The sequence below is a fragment of the Spea bombifrons genome, chromosome 7 (genome assembly GCF_027358695.1).
Source record: "Spea bombifrons isolate aSpeBom1 chromosome 7, aSpeBom1.2.pri, whole genome shotgun sequence".
Lineage (NCBI taxonomy): Eukaryota > Metazoa > Chordata > Amphibia > Anura > Pelobatidae > Spea > Spea bombifrons.
The window spans coordinates 24,430,461-24,453,631 of NC_071093.1; positions in this window are offsets into that span (position 1 = coordinate 24,430,461).

A 23,171-nucleotide genomic window follows, 5' to 3' on the forward strand; every position below is an offset into this window, starting at 1 on the left:
TAATCCCCATGTAAAAAAAATTAGTATACCCATATTCTTATCCGAAACAGGTCAAATTTGTTCCTTGGCATCTGTAACCATGATATTCAACCCATAATCCCCATGTACAAATAATAATATTCCCATATTCTTATCAGAAATGTGTCAAATATGTTCCTTGGCATGTGAAACGATAATATTCTACCCATAATCCCCATGTAAAAAAATTAGTATACCCATATTCTTATCAGAAATGGGTGAAATATGTTCCTTAGCATGTGTATCTATAATATTCCACCCATATTCCCCATGTAAAAAATATTTATAGCCATATTCTTATCAAAAACAGGTCAAATGTGTTCCTTAGCATGTGTAACTATAATATTCCACCCATAATCCCCATGTAAAAAAATAATTATACCCATATTCTTATCAGAAACGGGTCAAATATGTTCCTTAGCATGTGTAACTATAATATTCCACCCATAATCCCCATGTAAAAATAAAAATACTCCCATATTCCTGTCAGAAAAAGGTCAAATTTGTTCCTTGGCATCTGTAACCATGATATTCAACCCATAATCCCCATGTAAAAATAATAATAATATTCCCATATTCTTATCAGAAATGGGTCAAATATGTTCTTTAGCATGTGTAACTATAATATTCCACCCATATTCCCCATGTAAAAAATATTTATAGCCATATTCTTATCAAAAACAGGTCAAATGTGTTCCTTAGCATGTGTAACTATAATATTCCACCCATAATCCCCATGTAAAAAAATATTTATACCCATATTCTTATCCGAAACAGGTCAAATTTGTTCCTTGGCATCTGTAACCATGATATTCAACCCATAATCCCCATGTAAAAATAATAATATTCCCATATTCATATCAGAAATGTGTCAAATGTGTTCCTTGGCATGTGAAACTCTAATATTCCACCCATAATCCCCATATAAAAATAATAATAATATATATTCCCATATTGTGCCAATCAAAACAGGTAAAATATGGTGTTTGCACATACATGTACCATATTATATCAATATGTTGATTACTTAAAATGTTTCTATTATTTCTATAGAATTTACCATGATTCCGTTATAAAACTGTATATATTTCAGCAAGTAAACAGTTAAACATTTGCAGCTTCTTTTTGCAATGTATTCGTTGCAACTTAGTATCAAGAACTACCAAAAAGAACATACTTTGATTTACCATGAGTGTAAAAAGTATACTGACACCTATTGATAGTGCTGAATATTGCAGCCAATCATCCCATCATCCCCAATATGCTGTTTAGTACGTCCCCAGATCAGATCACGTATTACATTGAGGTGTTCCCAGATAGCATATCCTGGGATACCACAGATCTGATCTGGGTGAATAACCTTATCTATTACAGCTTTTCTTCTGTGAGCTAAAATATTGGCCATAATTTTATAGTCTACATTCAGTAGGGTGATAGGCCTCCAGTTCTCTAATTTTGATCTATCACCCTTCTTAAAAATTAGAGTAATAATGCCTCTTCTCCAGGAAAAGGGTAACTCCTGGGGATGTACCAGCAGAAAAGCTTTTAATTGCATCATGCAATTTGGTTAACAGCTTTCTGCTTAAACCAGCTTGATTATCAGATCATAAAACAGTTATGGCCCCCAGAGTATCTTTTAAAAAGGAACGATCTATAACTTTCTCATTAAAAAGTTTTTGGTAAAACTCTTGTGACAATTTTAAAATGCCTGCAATGGAGGACTGGCCTTCCATCTCTAAAATTAGGTCTCTCTTTTGAGATATTTGTTTAAAAAAGAAGCAAATGCACTTCTCTCCTTCCTGCAAGTGCTTTACCTGGGCATTACAAATCATTTGTTTACCTTTAAAATCTAACACCTTTTTAATCTCCTCCTTTAACCCCTTCGTCACAAAGGCTGATTTTACTTTTTGTACCCTTCGTGACAATGGCCGTTTTAACATTTCTGCGCTGCTCGTGTTTAGCTGTAATTTTCTTCTTTCCCGTTTACTGAACCCACACACATTATATATTGTTTTTTTCAGGACAAGAAGGGCTTTCTTTAGATGACATTGTTTTGATTGTATCATAATATTTACTATTAAAAAAAGTATAAAATATGGTGAAAAATTTAGAAAAAAATGACTGTTTCTAACTTTTAGTTGAAAAATCTTTTACTCATCTATAAAAGGTAATGAAAAAACCTGCTAAATAGATTCTACTATTGGTCCTTTTTTCTACACAATATGGGGCAATAAGTACAGGTAGCGTTTTGCTATTTCAAAGCCATTTTTTCCAAATCTGGTAATTCTTCCCCCCATGTGCCATTTCGGGTATCTTTGAAGCTGGCCAATGCAATTTACCCCATCAAGTCATATATTTTTGAAAACTAGACAGCCCAGGGTATTCCAAATGCTAGTATTTTAACCCTTTCCAAGCACTAATTCTACCATCAGCCTTTGTCAAACTTTATGGTAGTAATTTTTTTTGCATTTGTTTTTTCACACACATTTTACTTCAGGTATGAATAAACAGGTTCTGGTATATGTCACTATCATAAAACACCCCAATATGTGTTCAGCAACATCTCCTGAGTACAGCGATACCTCACATGAATGATTTTGCCTGGCTGTTTGGGGGCAAAAGGGCCACATTTGGGACATGCGCATTTTTCAATGTTGAACTTTGGCATTTGGGGATCCACTGCCCATGCCCTATTTGGTACATCTTTGAGCCGGGCCATTTCAGTGTGCCCAACAAAACCACATATTTTTGAAAACTAGACACACCAGGGTATTTTAAATGCTGGTATTTTAACTCTTTGCATGCACACATTTTACCACCAGAATTTTTTCAAAGTCTGCAGTAGTAATCTTTTGTGTGTATTTTTCCCCCACACACCTATGTTATGTATGAATTTACAGCTCCTGATATATGCCGCTGTCACACAACACCCCAATATGTGTTCAGCAACATCTCCTGAGTACAGTGATACCCCACATGCATGGGTTTGTCATTTTTGGGGGGAACTAAAAGGCCACATTTGGTACGTGTGCATTTTTCTAATTGGAAATTAGATGTGTGGCCATCATTCCCCCCGTGTTAATTGGGACATTGTTGAACCCGGCCAATTCAATTTACCCCATGAAATCATACATTTTTAAAAGTAGACACCCCATGGGCATTTAATATGCCAGTATTTTAACTCTTTCCATGCGAGAATTGTTTTAAGCTAATGTGCTAATTTTAGGACTTGCTCACAAAAATATATTTTTTATATATATATTTTATTTTTTTTGCCTTTTTTTAAAAAAAAATTTTAAAATTTCAACTTGAAGGTTCCCCTGATAGTGACATCAGTGGGAAATTATTTTTACATTTTACTGTTTTGTTTACTATTTTTTTCTAATTATTATTAATTTTATTTTTATTTTTACTAATCACACTGTGATTAGAAAGCTGGGCTCCATTGACTTGCATGGTTGAATGCAGTACCTGCAAGTGGAGCCAGAGTTCTCTAGAGGTCTGGAGACCGTCTAGCGAACTTTTTCACCTTTATTGTTTTTTTTTCTCGGGCCGCCGCCATCTTGCGGATGGCGAAGATCACCGGCAGCTGCGGCTGTGACCGCTCTCCGGAGCGGTCACAGTCCATCCAAAGGTAAGTGTTTGGTGTCGCTGGAATGCCTCGATCAGGAGGCATCCAGCGACACCATTTAAGTTTAGGAGGTGATCGTTGATCGCCTCCTAAACGCTTTTAAAACGGGCGTCCGCCACCATACGATGTATGGCGGTTGTTGACGCCCCGGGGAGGGGCCAGATATGGCCCCTGGTGCCGATCGTGGCGTTGCTGAATGCCTCGAGGTCGAGGCATTACAGCAACGCTGTTTGTGTGCAGAAAGCGAACGTAGATCGCTTTCTGCACCCGTTTAAAGACGTGCCGGTTCTGGCACGTCATTTGTCATAATCGACTTGTTTTTCAGTGCCGTGCCAGAACCGGCAATTGTCATTAAGGGGTTAAATTAAAAATCAGTTTGTCAGTATTGTTTACACCAGCCTCTTTCAACTTAAAAAGAGTTTGCAAACACACATTAAGATCTTTAAAAACTTGTTGCTCTCTTTTTTTTCTTGCTCTTGCCAGCAACAATAAAAAGTTCTTAATCTTGGACTTGATGATTTTCCACCAGTCCAAAAAATTCTGACTTGGGTCTTTCTGACGCCGCCATCACCCATATGAGATCTTAAAATTATTCCGGATTTGTTCATCCTCTAGTAACAACAAATTAAGTTTCCACAGACCGTTCCTAGTTTTAGATTCATTAGGAATTAAAAAGCTAGTTTTTAAAAGCTTATGGTCTGAAAATACATTATCTTCCAAAAACATGTCTTGGGGATTAATACCAGCAGAGGACAACATAAAATCTATGCGGGAGCTGACCTGGCCATTAGACCATGTATATCCAAGGTCAGAGGGTTTTAAAAGCCTCCACGCATCTTTTAATTTAAAATCAATGATAGAACTTCGTCAGCTTAAGAATTTTTATCTACCCTCTGGTTCTTATCCCCTCCACTTCTATTTTTGCCCGGTAATATACAATTAAAATCACCTCCAACTATTAGAGGGGAAGAACTTGTGGCAAAGAAGGAGATAAGCTCTAAAATTTCCATTCTTTCATTCTTGACTGGTGAAACATATACGTTCATAAGATGAACATTAAAACCTTTAAAAACAACATCAATTAATTTTGCTCTCCCGGGAGCAATTTCAGTAATAGAATTTAAATCCACATTTTTGTTCTTAAAAGGGAATCCAACCCCAGCGGCTTTATCATTTGACCCGGACCAGTAAGAGGGCCCAGTGGTCCAGTCCTTCTTTAAATGTCCATAAAACAGTCCATGATCTATTATACACATCTGTAAGAAAATGACGTCCACATTTAGAGTCTGTAAATATGCAAATAAAGCAGTCCTTCTGACAGGGCTCCTCAGACTCCTCACATTAAATGAGACAACAATGAGATCCAGTGCGAGAGGTCTAGTGTTTTTTATCAGTGTCCCTCTCACCAATGTGTGTGTTCCACTCCCGCCCGCTCCCGCAACATGTGTGGCCAATCCCACTTCCCACAATCGCTTCTCGGCCTTTTGGCTAAGATCAAGTGTCTTGCCTGAGGTTCGTGACGATTGGTTGTTGTTGGACCTCGGCCTTTCTACTTATGTAGACATGCTGCTATTGGGGTTCTAACTGATGCCTTTCTGAACGAAACGAGATTCGATCACGGTTGCGTTCGCTCGCTACTCGGCCTCCGGGCCTGCAGACCCTAGGAAACCCGTTGTGGACTCCCCAACACCGAGTGGATGCATGCTGGAGAAATCCTAACACTCGTGAGGCTTGAGCGCACGGTCTACCTTTGGGTGCTGGGAAAGACTCCCCCTCTTCCTGAGGCGGCCTTCTCCCCTACTTTTGGCCTTTTTTAGTGCCTTCCCCTGCCCCTCTTTTTGGCCTTTTTTAGTGCCTTCCCATGCCCCTCTTTTTGGCCTTTTTAGTGCCTTCCCCTGCCCCTCTTTTTGGCCTTTTTTAGTGCCTTCCCCTGCCCTTCTTTTTGGCCTTTTTTAGTGCCTTCCCCTACCCCTCTTTTTGGCCTTTTTGAGTGCCTTCCCCTGCCCCTCTTTTTGGCCTTTTTTAGTGCCTTCCCCCTGCCCCTCTTTTTGGCCTTTTTTAGTGCCTTCCCCTGCCCCTCTTTTTGGCCTTTTTTAGTGCCTTCCCCTGCCTTCCCCCCTGTGCTTTTAATCTCTCCCTCTTCTCTTTTCCAGTTCTCTACGCTTTCCCAGCCAGACCCGACGAGGAGTGAACATGGCAACCCAGACCTCTGAAGCCCAACGACCCAGCCAGGCCACCGGAAGCCGAGTCCAGCCTACAGCGACCCCAGGGAGCCCACCTCCCCTGGAGACCTGGATGAGGCAGACGGTGGTCCTAAAGTTAATGGAAGTGGAGGGCCGCACCCCTGACATGGATGTGGACACCTTCAGCAAGAAGGTAGTGCACGAGGGAGCAGGCTTCAGCCCAGCAGAAACCCTGAGCGTCCAGTCGTTTTTGAAGGGAATGTTCTACGTAACGTTCATTTCAGCGGCGGTCTGCAAAAGGTTCTGGGAAGCCTTCAGGTCGGCGAAACCGGATCAGGTCCTCTCCCGTTTCTACGGAAACAGCCCCATCCACAGGGAGGAGAGACCCGTGACGGTCTCGATGCGGAACCCCCACACCCCAGGAAAAGACGTGGCAACTTTTCTGGGAAGATACTGCCACATCGTGAAAGAACCGACCAAGATCCTCAACCAGTACGGCTTCTGGACAGGAAGATGGTCCCTCGTGATCCGTCTGAAGGCAGACTCCACCTCGCCGGTCGCGCTCCAACACCTCCCGCAGAGCTTCGCCCTGGGGAATTCTACAGGCATGCTTTTCTACCCTGGTCAGCCCACAACCTGCAGACGATGCAGCCAACTGGGTCACAAGGCGGAGGAATGCCAACAGAAATCCTGCAGGCACTGCAGGGTGGTGGGGCACGAGACCAAAGACTGTCCACGAAAGAAGACCTGTAACCTGTGCGGCGATCCTGACCACATCTACAAGGATTGCCCCAAAAGATCAAGGTCATACGCAGCGGTAGCAGCAGCCAAGGCCCCGGCCAAGGTCCCCTCGTCGGCCCCGACCAAGGCTCCAGCCAAGGCGCCGGCACCGCAGACACCCTCTCCGGCAACCCCGAAAGCGAAACCCAGGAAAGGTAAGAAAGCAGCTCCCCCCCTGCCAAGACTGACGGGGCCCTGCCCGCTGTCAAGGCTCCCCCTCTTCCCCCAGAGGCAGCGCCATCCCTCCCCTGCGCTGCCTCCGACCCTCCCTGCTTCACCCCCTTCTCCCTCCCCCCACTCCTCCCCCTCTCTGCAGCAGCTCTAACCCCGTCCCTAGCTGCTGCAGACCCCGACCCTTTCCCCCCTCTTGTTTCCGCTGCAGACAACCCCCTGGAGATGCCGCCAAAAGGAGCCGGAGCCAGAAAACGCAAACATAGCGGCAAGAAGGAGGAGGAGGACGAGGACAGCGAGACTGAGACGAGCCCCACCAGGATCTCTGTCCAGAAGAGGGCGCCACCACCAGCCCCCACCGTTCTCTCCTCCCGAGCCCGCCAATGACAACGACGACACGCTCGAAAAGATGGTCCAGGACCTGACCCCGTCGGATGAGCCAGCCACCGAGACCGAGGCTCTGATCCTCAACCAGCTGGACATCGACAACCAGGTCTCCCTCCTGGAACAGCTGCTAGACGAGGCGGTCTGGACCCCCGTGAACCCCATCGACCACGGCGGGGAAGATCCTCCCCCACCAGGGGGAGGAGGCGGTAACTAGTGCCTCTGTTTGAGCTAACCTTCTTTTTACTCCCAACTAATGGCGTCAATTTCTATTTTCTCCATTAATGTGAGGAGCATGAAGGACCAGTTCCGGAGGCGCGGTTTACTAACCTTCCTTTCTTCCCAGCAGTGTGATGTATATATGTTGCAGGAATGTGCTTTACCCTTCTCTCGTTCTTATCGCCATCTATGCAGGGAATGGTCTCACGGCCCGTCCTTTTGGTCCAGCGGGAACGGCTGCAAGTCGGCGGGGGTTGCTATCCTGATCCGAGGAGGCAACTTCACGGTGGACGCCGTCCAGGAGATGGTCTGCGGCAGACTTCTGGTCGTGGACAGATCCTGGGCGGGGGAGCCTGTCAGGCTCATCACCGTGTACGCCTCCCCGGAGAAGAAGCAACGCCTGGAGCTACTCCAGAACGTGCGGACCGAGCTGACCACCACCAGGGCCATAGTGATGGGCGGGGACTTCAACTGCCCGATCGAGGAAGGAGGGCGCACTTCCACCCACGCAACAAACCTGGACGTGACTTCGAAACTGCTCAGAGAGATTGTCACAGAGGCATCCTTAAAGGACGCTATGGGCTCCATCGGGACCGGCTCCGTGAACTATTCTTGGAGCCGGCCGGATGGCTCTGTGCGTTCCCGGATAGACTTTGTGTTCACCTCTCGAGCGGTAGAGCATCAGCAGTGCTCCATGGTGCCCTGCTACTTCTCAGACCACAGGGCCGTTCGGCTCCAGTGTGCCCTGGGCAAAGGGTTTCCTCCCGGTCCAGGCTCCTGGAAGCTGAACTGTGCCCTGTTAGAGAGGCAGGAAATCGTGGATGAGCTGCGTAATGTATATTCTGATTGTGTCAGTACCAAGTATCTGTTCCCCACTGTAGCCCAGTGGTGGGAGTTTACTAAAGTAAAGCTGCGCTCTTTCAGGCTAAAGGAAGACTCCAGGCGTGTGAGAGGAGGAGGAAATTCAGACGGCTGCAACGCAAGCTGCAGTCCCTGATGGACCTCCAACAGTGCGGATGGGACGTGGACGAGGAGCTGGAGGAGACCAAGGAGGGCCTGAAAAGGCACTTTGAGGAGGAATCCAAGCAAATCGTCTTCCGTTCCAAGGTGGAGAACCTGGAGAAGGGTGAGAAATGTAACTCTTTCTTTTTCAGGAAGCTCCACTCCGCCCACACGCCCCTGACGGAAATGAGAGACAGCGAAGGTGTGGTACGACAGGGGAAGGAGGAGGTCCAGAAAGTGGTCGTCGACTACTATCGAGATCTCTACTCCCCCAAAGACACAGACCCGGAGGCTGCGGAACGGTTCCTGTCAGGTATCACTAACACCATTGATCCCGCAGGTCGCGCAGCCATGGACGCCCCCTTGACGCTGGAGGAGCTGCACTCTGCCGCCAAATCCTTCAGGAAGGGCAGGACACCGGGCAGTGACGGCCTCCCAGCCGAGTTGTACACAACGCTGTGGGACCTCATTGGCCCGGACCTCCTCGACCTGTACGAGGAGATGGTGGTGGAGGGCAGGATGCCCCCCACGCTGAGAGAGGGAATGATCATGATCCTGTATAAGCGGAAGGGGGAGAGATGCGACCTGAAAAATTGGCGTTCCATCTCTCTCCTGAACGTGGACTACAAGATCCTCGCCTTCAAGGTACTAGCCACCAGGTTGAAGAAAGTCATCGGGCAGATCGTCCACCCCGACCAGACCTGCGGCATCCCAGGGCGCCGGATCGCGGACAGCCTGGCCCTCATCAGGGACACGATCTACTACATCAAGGACCGCAACGTCCGTGCCGCTCTGGTCACCCTAGACCAAGAGAAGGCATTTGATCGGCTGTCTCATGGTTTTATGGGTCAGGTACTGCGGAGGTTTGGGCTGGGGGAGATGTTCTGTTCTTACGCTAACCTGATGTACCTTGATATCCGCAGCTCGGTGCTGGTGAACGGCTGGAAGACTGACCCCTTCCCTGTCCTCTCTGGGGTCAGACAAGGCTGCCCTCTCTCACCTCTTCTTTTTGTCTGTTGTATAGAGCTCTTCGCCGAGTGCATCAGACGGAATCCAGAGATCAGAGGGATCACCGCGCCGGGCAGAGACAAGAAAGAGATAAAGTGCTCGCTCTACATGGACGACGTGACCATCTTCTGCGCGGATCGCCGGTCGGTGAGAGCGCTCGTCCAGACGTGCGAGGACTTCAGCCGAGCTTCAGGCGCAAAGGTCAACTGGGGGAAGTCGGAGACCATGCTGTTCGGGCAGTGGGACCTGACTTCTGAGCCGATCCCGTTTCCCGTCAAAACCGACTTCCTAAAGATCCTGGGAGTCTGGTTCGGCAGAGACGGCGCGGCCCTGAAAAGCTGGGAGGAGAGACTCAACAAGGTAAAGCAGAAATTTGGGCTGTGGAGCCTCAGAGACCTTACCATCGAAGGGAAAGTGCTGGTGCTGCGCAACGAGATTCTTCCCGTGCTGCAGTACGTGGCTCAGGCGTGGCCCTTGCTGGTCACCATTCACCGAGCCATCAACCGAGCAGTTTTCCACTTCATCTGGGGCTCCAAAATGGACAGAGTAAAGCGCGCAGTGATGTACAAGGAACCCGGCAAGGGAGGCAAAGGAGTGCCTGACATCCCTACCATGCTGAGGACCTTCTTTGTGTGCAACTGCGTGCGCAGGACTCTCAGAGACGTAGTGAAAGGCTCTGCTGGAAACTCCATGTCTCGCTTCTTCCTGCTGCCCCTGTGGAGGCAGCTCAAGTGGGAAAAGTGGGACAGCTCCATCCCTTACAATTGGACCATGCCCTGGTTCTACTCGGACGTGGGCAAATTTGTAAGGGAGCACCAACTGGAGGGAGTTAAACCAGACTTGTGGTTACCCCGTGTGATCCACAAGCTCATCAGAGCCAAGGACACTATCGAGAACATCCCAGGGCTCCCCGACGCCACAGCCAAGACTGTCTGGGCTAACGTGTCGTCGAGCAGGCTAACCAACAGGCACAAAGACATTGCATGGATGGCCATTCAGGGAGGCCTCCCCCTAAGGACATTTATGCATGCCAGGGGGCTGTGCAGATATAGACACTGCCCACAGTGCATTGTGGAGGAGGAGACTTCCCTCCACTTGTTCTGGCAGTGCCCGTTTGCACAGGCCTTGTTCAGAGCCCTGGAGCTGGATCTCAAGGACTCTATCGAGAGAAAATACCTGTCCTACCATTCGGTACTTTACGGACTTTTCCCAGGGACACACACGGAGAGCGCCATTGAGGATGCTTGGCGCCTCATGTGCTGCGTAAAGGACGCTTTATGGTTTGCCAGGAACCGCCTGGTGCTGAGGAGGGAGCAGGTCACAGTCCGTGACTGCCGCAGGCTTATCCACAGCCTGCTGAGAGACTACTCTCTCAAGGACAGTCTAGAGGCTGAAGACTAGCCCCATTCTCCTCGCCCCCCCCCCTCCCCATTTCCCCAGGTTATGTTCCACTAAGTGGTAACCATATGTGCCACGTCTGGGAATGTAATTGTACACTGCTTCTACTGAGCTTTCCGTAAACTGAAGTCGTACTGTAACGTGTATTGCCCTGCGCTGCGTCGCAGTACTGCTTATCGTCTATCTGTGCTAACATTACTGTTCTATGTATTCCTGCTAAAACAGGTTGATGTCTGTTTTACCATAACCAGTTTTGTATAATAAACTTAAATACAAAAAAAAAATGTGTGGCCAATCCCACCTGCTCCTGCCACATTTGTGGTCAATCCTGCCCGCTCCCGCCGCAAATGTGGCCAATCACGCCCACCACCTTACCGGAACTGCAGATTTCCCGCAGAGTCCCGCAAGGTTGTCTTCGTGTTGCTCCTGCACAGCGTCTCTTCTCTTGCTCCGTCCAGGAACACAGCAGAGTCACGGGAAGTGACGTCACATCACGTGACTGCTTTGTTCCTGGGCGGCGCAAGAGAAGAAACACTGTAAGGGAGCAGCCGAAGGCAGCCTTGTGGGACTGCGCGGGATTATCCCCCCCCCGCAGGACCCACTACTGGGGGGGATCCATTGGACCCGAAACAGCCTGTTCCTTCTTCTGATTGCTTGACATTACTGATCCCACTGCAACCAGCACAGCAGGATCATCCAGTGGCGGCATCACCATCACAGGCTCCTTCTGGTCAGCTGTAGAGGAGGGCTTACTTGGACCTGGCTCTAACTTCCCAGGCAGTCCAGCAGCCATATCTGCCCAGGAGAGTCCTTATACACATGGTGTGGATTGCCACATCCGTTGCACAACTTGGAATTATCACAGCTAGCGGTGAAGTGGCCCCATTCTCCACAGTTCCTGCACAGGGGCCTAGGGTCAGTTGTGCAGGTCACCTGAGTGTGCCCATAGACCCCGCACCTCCTGCAGAGGAATGGCATCCCTGGGTAGAAACAGTATCCTCTGTTGCTACCGATGGAGAAACTCTGGGGGGGGGATGCACTATTCCACCGACCCCTTCCTTGTGCTCTTTTAACTGCACAACGAACCTCCTCTTACCATCTATGTACCTCTAACTTGGTCTTGCAGGCAGTAGATGTTTTGAACATCCAGTCCAAGTGTTTTCATTAGCACCTCCTCTACAACATACTTTGTTCCTTTCTCTTCCTTCACTCTCTCAGGAACTTCAATCTTAGATTGAATTTCTAAGTCTCCTGTCCTTAACAGACACAAACTTGATGGATGCAGGCATTTTCCTTTCACCAGAGCATGACAAATTACTCTAGCTTAAGGTAGACAGCCTGCTGCCTTAAACGACACAGGACCCAAACACACAGCTACCCAGAAGGCAGATAAACTGCAATGAAAAGGCCCTGAATGGTAGAGTAAGCAGGTATTTAAGGAGGAGGGTTGTACCCAGGTGAGCAGATGCTGCTGGTCAGGTCATTAGCATACAGGTTAATGTTATCTGACAGGTGGCCTCTAGAGGCTGCAACGGATATGACACCTATACATAAATACCCGGGCTAACGGTGGAATCCTGACAATGATTCTATGTCTCGTTCTTTATTATAGTTTTTATGGCTACTATCATCATTTGACAACTGTTGGAAGGTTTAATATTTCTGTGTCTGTAAACCACAAGTTTGGGTACTATTTAATGTAAGTGCAACATTTTATATGGCACTATAAACATTTATGTTAATTCTGATATTGTATCCCATTGTCCCATAGTAAATGCAACATTCCATTCCCTTTCCCAAATTCTAATATAATATGGCTCACTATCATAATTACTTTATCAACAATATATATTACCTATATTATGAATTTGTTATACTAACATTGCCGGTGCTGTTTTAACAAACATATTCTTTGAAGGCATGTCAGGGGCCGTTGCCTGACTGGCAATTGAACAGTCACACACAACACTAGCTTTTGCACAGCTATTACTGTTCCTTGGTATTTATTAATTAAAAAATTGCTATAGGCAGAAAAAAACAAGCAGTCTGGGCAGTAGCGTACCTAGCAGGGGGCGGGGGGGGCGGTCCGCACCGGGTGCCGCTCATCAGGGGGGTGCCAACTTGCCGGCACCCCTCCAGAGACGGACAGTAATGTCGGCCGCTGGAGGAGCAGGCTCGCAAGAGAGCGGTATCGGAGGTCTTTAACAGACCTCTGGCTCCCTTGAGTGATTTTAAGCCGGTTCAAGGGAACCGGCTTAAAACCACTCAAGGGAGCCGGAGGCCTGTTAAAGACCTCCGAAACTGCTCCCTTGTGATCTGCGCGGCAACTGCTGCTGTGCGCCGGGGTTTGTTGTCAGATCCCGGCGGCACTGAAGCCGCGCCCACAGTGCCCTCTGACCCGGAAGAAGACAGAAGAAGAGGAGCGAAGAGGAAGACTGCTGTAAGAAGAAAAGAGGTAGAAAAGAAGGTAGGCAATCATTCAGTAAGACTGAGTGACAATGAGAGTGGATTGGTATGTGTGGAATCTGTGGATTGGTATATGTGGATTGGTATATGTGTGGAATCTGTGGATTGCTATATGTGTGGAATCTGTGGATTGGTATATGTGTGGATTGTTATGTGTGGAATCTGTGGATTGTTATGTGTGGAATCTGTGGATTGTTATGTGTGGAATCTGTGGATTGGTATATGTGTGGATTGGTATATGTGTGGAATGTGTGGATTGGTATATGTGTGGATTGGTATGTGTGGAATCTGTGGATTGGTATGTGTGGAATCTGTGGATTGGTATATGTGTGGATTGGTATGTGTGGAATCTGTGGATTGGTATGTGTGGATTGGTGTGTGTGGTATGTGTGGAATGTGTGGATTGGTAAGTGTGGATTGGTAAATGTGTGAGAGTGATTAGTTACATAGTTACATAGGCTGAAAAAAGACATGCGTCCATCAAGTTCAGCCTTTCCTATATCTGTTAATTTATTGCTGTTTGATCCAAAAGAAGGCAAAAAAACCCCGGCTTCGCTCTTTCCAATTTTGCACTAACCAGGGAAAAAAATTCCTTCTTGACCCCAAAATGGCAGTCAGATTTCTCCTTGGATCAATAAACTGTTTCCCCATAATTAAAGATTATATCCCCGAATATTATGTTTTTCCAGGTATCCATCCAGTTGCAGTTTAAACGTCTGTACAGACTCTGATAAAACTACCTCTGCAGGCAGAGAATTCCACATCCTTATTGTCCTTACTGAAAAAACCCTTTCCTCTGCTTTAGTCTAAATCTCCTTTCTTCCAGTCTAAATGCATGACCACGTGTCCTATGCATAGTCCTGTTTATGAACAGATTTCCACACAATGGTTTGTATTGGCCCCGAATATATTTATATAACGTTATCATATCCCCTCTGAGGCGACGTTTTTCTAAACTAAACAGATTTAAATTAGTTAACCTTTCTTCATAACTATAGTGCTCCATTCCTTTTATTAATTTTGTAGCCCGCCTCTGCACCCTTTCTAGTGCTATGATATCCTTCTTTAGAAAAGGTGCCCAAAATTGCACAGCATACTCAAGGTGCGGCCTTACCATTGATTTATACAGAGGCAAAATTATATCTTTATTCCGCGACTTGATGCCCCTTTTTATACACGACAATACCTTACTGGCCTTAGCAACCGCAGACTGACACTGCACATTGTTGCCTAGTTTGTTGTCTATAACAATTCCCAAATCCTTCTCATTTGTCATTACCCCTAATTCACTACCGTTTAGGGTGTAGGTTGCTTGTGCATTCGCTACCCCGAAGTGCATAACTTTACATTTATCTACATTGAATTTCATCTGCCATTTGAGTGCCCAGTCCCCCAGTCTATCTAGATCCCTCTGCAGCACAGTAATATCCTGCTCGCCCTGTATAGCTTTACCTAGTTTAGTGTCATCTGCAAACACAGAAACATGACTTTCAATGCCTCCTGCCAGGTCATTTATAAATATGTTGAATAAAATTGGTCCCAGAACAGAACCCTGAGGGACACCACTTACCACTTTTGAGCAGCTTGAAAATTTACCATTTATAACAACTCTCTGTTCTCTACCTCTAAGCCAATGTTCTACCCAAGAACAAGAATTTGCATCTAGGCCAATTTCTTTCAGTTTGAATACTAACCTATTGTGTGGAACCGTGTCAAACGCCTTGGCAAAATCCAAGTAGATTACATCCACTGCAACACCCTGATCTACACTTCTACTTACTTCTTCGTAGAATGCAATTAAATTAGTTTGACATGACCTATGTTTCATAAAACCATGCTGATTTATGCTAATAATACTATTCTTCCCAAGGAATTCTTGAATATTATCCCTAAACAGCCCTTCAAATACTTTCCCAGCAACGGAAGTTAGGCTCACAGGTCTATAATTTCCGGGCACAGAGTTGGAACCCTTTTTGAAAATAGGAACCACATCTGCCTTCCTCCAATCCTCTGGTACAATTCCTGAAAGAAAAGAATCCCGAAAGATTAGAAACAGAGGTTCACTTATTTCCTGACACAGCTCCTTAAGTACTCGTGGGTGAATACCGTCAGGCCCTGGAGCCTTGTTAACATTAATTTTCTTTAGTTGCTGCAGCACCTTGTCCTGGGCCATCCACTCACAGTTTGACTGAAAATTTTTCTCAGTGGTCCTATGTATCTCCATTGCCATAGGTTCCTCCATAACATATACTGAGGAAAAATACTTATTTAAAGTTTCTGCTTTTTCCTGGTCCTCCTTAACCAACACTCCCCTCTCTGTTATTAATGAACCTACATTTTCATTCTTCGTTTTTTTAGAATTTATGTACTTAAAGAATTTTTTGGGGTTAGTTTTGCTCTCTTTGGCAATCCCCCTCTCATTTTCTAGTTTAGCCCATCTAATCACTTTTTTGCATGCTTTATTGGCTTCCTTATATCTTATATAGGATGCCTCTGATTCGTCTGATTTAAATGCTGTAAAAGCCATTTTCTTATTTTTAATTTCCTGCTTAACGACCCCACTAAGCCACATCGGTTTCAATTTGTTTCTTTTATATTTGTTTCCTAGTGGTACATACTGAGAAGTGTACCCTGCTAATATTTGTTTGAAAATACTCCATTTTTCCTCAGTATTTTTATCCCTGAAGAGTTTTTGCCAGTCAATAAGTTGTAAAGCTGCTCTTATCTTATTGAAATTGGCCTTCTTAAAATTATACGTTTTAGTATTCCCCATGGGCAATTTCTTTTTTGAGTTTATTTCAAAAGAGACCATATTGTGATCACTATTACCCAAGTGCTCCCCCACTTGAATGTTAGACACAAGATCAACATTGTTTGTTATCACCAGATCCAAACAAGTATCCTTTCTAGTTGGTGCTTGTACCAGTTGTGACATGAAGGAGTCATTTAACAGGTTCAAAAACCTGGATCCCCTTGCAGAACTACTAGTCTCTCTATCCCAATTTATGTCCGGGTAATTAAAATCTCCAATAATTAACGCGTTACCCAGATGTGCAGCTTTCTCAATTTGTTCTAACAGCTGCTCTTCCTCATCATTATTAACATTAGGTGGTTTATAACATATCCCAACCAGTAGTTCTTTTCCTTTTTTTTGCCCCAAGTTGATATCTACCCATAAAGCTTCCACAAATCCCTTGTCGCCTTCAAGATGCTTAATATTTGACTTTAGCTCGTTGCTAACATACAAGCATACTCCTCCTCCCTTCCTGCTTTTTCTGTCCTTCCTATATAATGTATAATCTTTTAAGTTAACTGCCCAGTCATGGCTCTCATCCCACCATGTTTCTGTTATGCCTATTATATCATATTGGTTAGTGTATGCTATTGCCTCTAGTTCTCCCATTTTGTTATTTAGGCTCCTTGCATTAGCAAGCATACATTTAATATTACCCTGAGTCTCTTGAATTTTATGAGAATTTTTATTAATACATACCTCCTCTGTTCTGATCTTGCCCCTCCCCCCATATCCACCCCCCTTGTTCTGATCTGAAGCCCCACTCCTTTCTGCATCTCCATTTTCAAGATCTCTGTGTCCCTCCCCCCCTACCACTAGTTTAAAAACTCCTCCAGCCTTCTAGCCATCCTCTCCCCTAGCACAACAGACCCTCTTCCGTTTAGGTGCAATCCATCACCGCTATAAAGATTGTACCCAAGCGCAAAATCAGCCCAGTGCTCTAGAAAGCCAAAACCCTCCTTCCTACACCATGACTTTAACCACGCATTTACCTCCCTGATCTCCCGCTGCCTTTCTACTGTTGCGAGTGGCAAAGGTAATATTTCTGAAAATACTACCTTGGAGGTCCTTTTCTTCAGTTTATCTCCTAATTCCCTGAAATCATTCTTTAGGACCTTCCAATATGGACCATGACAGCCGTGTCTTCCCCAGCCCCTCCCAATAATCCATCCACTCTGTCAGCAACATGCCGGACCCGAGCACCCGGGAGACAGCAAACTGTCCGGTTGAGCTTATCAGAGCGGCAGATTACCCTATCTACTCTCTTAATAATAGAGTCCCCTACCACCACAACCTGTCTAGCCTTTCCTACGCTCTCAACCCCACTCATACTAGAGGGGCTGTTCCCTCGGCTGTTAGAAGGAACAGCTTCCTCCAGTATAGCTACTCCTGAGCTGATGCACCCAACATCTTCACTCAAGCGGGCAAATCTGTTAGGCTGCACAAGGTCAGGACTAGCTAAACCTTTCCTCCCCCTCTACCACCACGTGTAACTGTGACCCAGCTACATGCCTGTTCCCCAGCTGACTTGTCTCCTCCCTCTTCACTACCTGCACCCACTAAACTCTGCTCAGTGAGCAGCAGACTCCTTTCAAGATTGTCTATCTCTCTCAAAGTTGCAATTTGCTTCTCCAGATCTCTAATATGAGATTCCAGAGAAGCCACTTGCTCACACCTGCCACAGAGGTATGGACCCTGGACGGATTCATCCAGGAATGCATACATGAAACAAGATGTGCATTGAGTCAGATCATCAATCTTGCTAACTCCCATAACCATACTCATAATCAAGTATAAGAAAAAAAAATAAAATAAATGAGAACCTACAAAATAACAGTTAAACAAGAACACCCGTCAAAATAAACAGTTAAAAGTAAAAATATAAAGCAGTATAAATACAGTACCTTGTGGAACCCCTGTTTCTCTTTCCAACTCCTGTTTCTTTTTAACTCCTACTTAAAATAGCCTACTTGAAAAAGAGACTATCTCAATGCAGAAGCAACTCAAGTGAGCAAGCTCTGTGAGTTACTTGGGGCTTTATATAGATAACCCCACACAGGTGAAGCTAGGTAACCACTCCCCTCAATTAACTGAGCTGCAGCACACAAGAAAAAAACACCAAAAATAAAGCACCCAAAACAGATGACTGAGTAATTGAATGCAACCAAATAAAGCTTTTTCCACCAGTTGTACTCCTCCAAGGGAACTCCTGTTTCTTTTTAACTCCTACTTAAAATAGCCTACTTGAAAAAGAGACTATCTCAATGCAGAAGCAACTCAAGTTATGCTGTACCATTTCCAATGTCTTTTTCATTATATAATTATGCTCTAAAGTACATCATAACTCCCATCACTCTATACTGTTCCATACAGTGGCAGAGCTGGGAGACAGAGGCCTTGCACCCCCACCGCAGGACTCCTGAAAGGTAAGTAAACTTCAAAGGGGGCAGAGGGTAGATAGTTAGGAGGGGGTAGATAGGGAGAAGGGAGTGAGACGGGGGGATAGGGGATAGATAGGGAGAAGGGAGTGAGAAGGGGTAGATAGGGCAGAAGGGGTTGAGAATGGGTAGGTAAGGAGAGAGGAGGGTAGCAAGAATATTGAAATAAAGAGTCAGAATGAGAGAGAAAATGAATGGATTAATATGTGGATGAATTGTGTGAATAAGTGAGAGAATTAATGAATTTGTGAGAATGCATCAATGAATATGTGTAAATTTGTGTGAAAGAATAAATTGTGTGAATGAAAGTGAATTAGTGAGTGACTGTAAAAGTGTTTGTGTTAATCATAGGTGTATAGTTGATTTGTTAAAAAGGCAAAGATGGTATAAGCAGGGTGTTTATGGGACAAAAATGGCACAGGCAGGGTGTTTATGGGACAAAGATGGCACAGGTACCGTGTTTATGGGACAAAGATGGCGTACACTCGGCTGTTTGGGAACAATGCTGACTCATGCTGGGCTGTTTGGGGGCAAAGATGGCACGTCCTATGTGTGTGTAATTTGGGTGCTGGTCAGGTTCTATGTGGGCAATGTGGACGCTGTTTTTTTGGAGGGTTATTAAAGAAAGCACTATTAAATGTTATTTAAAAATGTTTATTTTACTTATAAGTTATTTATTTTTTCAGATTTCTTGTTGTTTACAGTTGACATACAGTTTACAAATTGGTGCAATAAATATTCTTGCCAACATAATTTTGTAGATGTCTTTACATTGGGGGGGTGCCACTTACAGGATCCGCCCCGGGTGCCAAATACTCTAGGTACGCCTCTGGGCCTTCAGGGCCACCAGGAACGTGAAGCAAACCCGCTCTGTTCACAGGAAAATACTTCATTGTTCCCATGCAGGAGATGGCATCTTTACCTGGCCGGCTGAGAGCATTCCAACGCTACCACCGCTCCTGAAGATGTTCGTAATCCAGAAAATTAGAAAGAGCTGCTGTCCATCTCAACCAAAACTGACTTAGTCAACCTCATAAGATCATAAATTAGCGAACAGAAGCTGTGTGCCATCTTGGGGAGCGAGTCAAAAGACGTGAGAGGGAAAAACAGCTCTGCCATTGGTAGTCTAACAAAACCAGTGTATTCCCAAATAAGTGCCATGCTATAGCTTAACCCCTTAAGTTCCCAGGGGTTTTTGGTACCTCAGGTCCCGGAGCAATTTTGCCATTGTTGCTGTATGTCAGTTTAGCAATTATTCCCCTTTCCCACGAATAGTGTACCCATGTAAAACTATATATTGTTTTTTTCAAGAAGAAGATAGGGCTTTCTTTTGATACCATAGTTAGATGAGTAGCTGAAGATTTAGGATGAGAAATTTAGTAAAAACTAAAAATTAGTAATAGACTACTCACAATGAAGCATGCACATGAATATAATGTGGAAAAAAACAGCATACACATGTCCTTTAACCCCTTAAGGACCGGGCTCATTTTTCGTTTTGTACCCTGTGGGACCGAGGCTGTTTTGACACTTTTGTGGTGCTTGTGTTCAGCTGTAATTTTCTCCTCACCCATTTAGTGTACCCACATAAGTTATATATTGTTTTTTTCAGGACAAGATGGGCTTTCTTCAGATACCATTATTTTGATCGTATCATCTTATTTACTATAAAAAAAAATAAAAAAAAACATGGTGAAAAATTGAAAAAAAACACATTTTATGACTTTTATTTGAAAAATCTTTTACTCACCTAAAAAAGCAAGTAAAAAAACTAGCTAAATAGATTCTACTACTTGTCCTGAGTTTAGAAATACCCAATGTTTTTATTTTTTTTTGCTGTTTTTTGTAAGTTATAGGGCAATAAGTACAAGCAGCGTTTTATGATTTCCAAATCTTTTTTAACAAATCTGCTCAGTCTGCCTACATCTCCTCTTTGGAACATCTTTGAAGCCGGTTTACTCAATTTAACCCCCTCAAACCATATATTTTTGAAAACTAGACACCCCAGGGTATTCCAAATGCTGTTATTTTAACCCTTTCCATGCACCAATTATACAACTACACTTTGTCAAACTTTGTAATAGTAATTTTTTTTATTTTTTTTTCCACACAAATTGTATTTTAGTTATAGATATACAGGTTCTGGTATATGTCACTGTCAAACAACACCCCAATATGTGTTCAGCAACATCTCCTGAGTACAGCGATACCCCACATGCATGGGTTTGTCAGATTGTTTGGCTGGTAAAAGGCTACTTTTGGGGCATGCGTAATTCAGGTGGTCATTTGGTCATTGTGCCTCCCTCTCCTCTTTGGAATATCTTTGAAGCCGGTTAACTCAATTTAACCCATTCAAACCATATATTTTTGAAAACTAGACACCCCAGGGTATTCCAAATGCTGTTATTTTAACCCTTTCCATGCACCAATTATAGAACTAAACTTTGTAATAGTAATCTTTTTTATTTTTTTTCACACAAATTGTACTTTAGTCATAGATATACAGGTTCTGGTATATGCCACTGTCAAACACCCCCCCAATGTGTGTTCAGGAACATCTCCTGAGTGCAGTGATACCCCACATGCATGGGTTTGTCGGGTTGTTTCAGATTTAAAATGCCACATTTGGGAAGTGCGCTTTTTTTCTCCATTTTGGTCAGTCTGTACCTATGCCCTATCTTTGAGCTAGGCCACTCCAATTTACCCCATCAGCCATTTTTTTATATATTAGACACCCCTTGGGTATTTGAAGTGCTTTTATTTTAACTCTTTGTTGAGATTTTTGAGAAATTTTAGCACTTGCTCAAAATAATAAACTTTATTTTTTAATTTAATTTTATTTTTTTAATACTTTTTTTATATTTTTTTTTACACATTTTGCTGGTACTGGATGGTTCATCTAGTGACATCACTGCATAATTATTTTTAAATGTTAGCACATTTTTTTTATTTTTTTTTTCCATTTTTTTTTTTTTTTTGAATATTTTACTAATCACATTGTGATTAGAAAGCTGGGCTCCATTGACTTGCATGGTTGAATGCAGTACCTGTATTCAACCAGCAAGTGGAGCCAGTTCTCTAGAGGGTCTGGAGACCCTCTAGCGAACTTTTTCGTCTCTATTGTTTTATTTCCCGGGCCGCCGCCATCTTGCTTGATGGCGAAGATCTCCGGAGCGGTCACAGCCCACCTAGAGGTAAGTGTTTGGTGTCGCTGGATGCCTCCTGATCGAGGCATTCCAGCGACACCATTTAAGTTTAGGAGGCGATCGTTGATCGCCTCCTAAACGCTTTTAAAACGGGCGTCCGCCGCCATACAATGTATGGCGGCTGTTGACGCCCCGGGGAGGGGCCAGACATGGCCCCCGATGCCGATCTCGGCCTTGCTGAATGCCTCGACATCGAGGCATTGCAGCAAGGCCGTTTAAGCGAAGAAAGTGATCGTTGATCACTTTCTAAGCTTATTTAATTTTTTGACGGTTCAGGACCGTCAAAGGTCATTTAGTGACCTTCTTGTTATGACGGTCCTGAACCAGCAAAGGTCGCGAAGGGGTTAAATGTTTCTCTTTGGTTCTAAAGTCTCCTTCTTAAAGCGCTGGATAGATCCCTGAGACAGTATGTAGATGCTGGAAAACTTTTCTAAAGTGTGTTGTGATTATTAAAATGCCTTTGGTCCTTTAAAGTACTATGTGCACCCTTAAGGTACTATTTAGAGGCCCCATACTTTAATTAGAGTTCTGGGTGCCTTTATTCAAAAGCATATATCCATCCAAAATAAAAAAACTATATAAATAAATATAGTAAAACAAAAGTCACTTTGAATAGTGTCTACTTTCCTCCAATAAGATCTTCACTCTTCTCGACACGTTTTGCCACTGGCATCTTCAGAAGAAAAATTGTAAGTGACGACGCAATCACCAAAATGTTGTATATATCGTACTTTACTTCCGCCTTCTCCCCTCATGGAGCATCCTTCCATAATTCACGTTCTCTCATATGACATCTCTACAGAACTCACAAGTGGACAAAGATCTTTATCTTATTCATTTGTTTGACCATTCACAGAGATAGAAATTGATACATCCTACAAGTCATCGTTTGATATATAAACATTAACATGGGTACAAGTGATGGTCACATTCGTGTGTTATCCAATTTCTACAATAGACCTCAAGGGTCTTAAATTCTACAAATAGTGTATACAAAAAAAGGAAACAAGAAAACATAGAGAATGAAACAAAGCAAAAATTGGGTACTGACAGTAATGAGATTTAATAGTCACTTAATGCCTAGGCATGCCAGCATGTAGGCAGAGTGTGTAATATGAAGCCTGATGGAACGGGGCAGAAATTTGCAGTATAAGCCCCAGACCCTTGAAAATATATGTGTGGTATCAGCCCCCAAGTGCGCTTTTTCTCTCTCTATATATATATATATGCTCACTGGCCACTTTATTAGGTACACCTTGCTAGTACCGGGTTGGACCCGCTTTTGCCTTCAGAACTGCCTTCATTCTTCATGGCATATTTTCTACAAGGTGCTGGAAACATTCTTCAGAGATTTTGGTCCATATGGACATGATGACATGACGCAGTTGCTGCAGATTTGTTGGCTGCACATCCATGATGCAAATCTCCCATTCCACCACATCCCAAAGGTGCTCTATTGGATTGAAATCTGGT